Source organism: Nomia melanderi, unplaced genomic scaffold (genome assembly GCF_051020985.1).
Source record: "Nomia melanderi isolate GNS246 unplaced genomic scaffold, iyNomMela1 scaffold0395, whole genome shotgun sequence".
Lineage (NCBI taxonomy): Eukaryota > Metazoa > Arthropoda > Insecta > Hymenoptera > Halictidae > Nomia > Nomia melanderi.
Genome location: NW_027475510.1, coordinates 498 through 2,500, shown reverse-complemented (window position 1 = coordinate 2,500; position 2,003 = coordinate 498).

Sequence of the window (2,003 nt, the reverse complement as noted above, 5' to 3'; positions counted from 1 at the left end):
TTAAACATTGAAAAAATTTTGAAATATGTGATGAAAAAGTTTACTCTTGACCGTTCGGACTTAGAAAAATTTCGAGTACCTCGGATCGCCGGCTGGAATTACCGCACGGCCTGGACAGCTCGCATCGACCGATACATTTTTTCCATTTTCAGTGAAAAAAAAATTTTTGTCAATTTTCTCAACGTTAAAAACGTTAATAAACTGCGTTTTTATGCGTGGATTAAACATTAAAAAAATTTTGAAATATGTGATGAAAAAGTTTACTCTTGACCGTTCGGACTTAGAAAAATTTCGAGTACCTCGGATCGCCTGCTGGAATTACCGCACGGCCTGGACAGCCCGCATCGACCGATACATTTTTTCCATTTTCAGTGAAAAAAAAATTTTTGTCAATTTTCTCAACGTTAAAAACGTTAATAAACTGCGTTTTTATGCGTGGATTAAACATTAAAAAATTTTGAAATATGTGATGAAAAAGTTTACTCTTGACCGTCGGGACTTAGAAAAATTTCGAGTACCCCGGATCGCCTGCTGGAATTACCGCACGGCCTGGATAGCCCGCATCGACCGATACATTTTTTCCATTTTCAGTGAAAAAAAAATTTTTGTCAATTTTCTCAACGTTAAAAACGTTAATAAACTGCGTTTTTATGCGTGGATTAAACATTAAAAAAATTTTGAAATATGTGATGAAAAAGTTTACTCTTGACCGTCGGGACTTAGAAAAATTTCGAGTACCCCGGATCGCCTGCTGGAATTACCGCACGGCCTGGATAGCCCGCATCGACCGATACATTTTTTCCATTTTCAGTGAAAAAAAAATTTTTGTCAATTTTCTCAACGTTAAAAACGTTAATAAACTGCGTTTTTATGCGTGGATTAAACATTAAAAAAATTTTGAAATATGTGATGAAAAAGTTTACTCTTGACCGTCGGGACTTAGAAAAATTTCGAGTACCCCGGATCGCCTGCTGGAATTACCGCACGGCCTGGATAGCCCGCATCGACCGATACATTTTTTCCATTTTCAGTGAAAAAAAAATTTTTGTCAATTTTCTCAACGTTAAAAACGTTAATAAACTGCGTTTTTATGCGTGGATTAAACATTAAAAAAATTTTGAAATATGTGATGAAAAAGTTTACTCTTGACCGTCGGGACTTAGAAAAATTTCGAGTACCCCGGATCGCCTGCTGGAATTACCGCACGGCCTGGATAGCCCGCATCGACCGATACATTTTTTCCATTTTCAGTGAAAAAAAAATTTTTGTCAATTTTCTCAACGTTAAAAACTGCGATAAACTGCGTTTTTATGCGTAGATTAAACATTGAAAAAATTTTGAAATATGCGATGAAAAAGTTTACTCTTGACCGTCGGGACTTAGAAAAATTTCGAGTACCCCGGATCGCCTGCTGGCATTACCGCACGGGCTGGACACCTCGCTCCGACGAATCGGTTTTTTCCATTTTTTTTGAAAAATAAATTTTTGTAATTTTTTTAATGTCAAAAACGTTAATAAACGTCATGTTTACGCATGGATTAAACATTGAAATAATTTTAAAACACTTATTAAAAAAGTTGGTGTCGACCGTGGACTTAGAAAAATTTCGGGAAGTCCGATTCGCCTGCTGGAATTACCGCACGGGCAGGACACCTCGCTCCGACGAATCGGTTTTTTCCATTTTTTTTGAAAAATAAATTTTTGTAATTTTTTTTAACGTTGAAAACGTTAATAAACATCATGTTTACGCATGGATTAAACATTGAAATAATTTTAAAACGCTTATTAAAAAAGTTGGTGTCGACCGTGGGACTTAGAAAAATTTCGGGAAGTCCGATTCGCCTGCTGGAATTACCGCACGGGCAGGACACCTCGCTCCGACGAATCGGTTTTTTCCATTTTTCCGAAAAATAAATTTTTGTAATTTTTTTTAATGTTAAAAACGTTAATAAACTTCATGTTTACGCATGGATTAAACATTGAAATAATTTTAAAACGCTTAT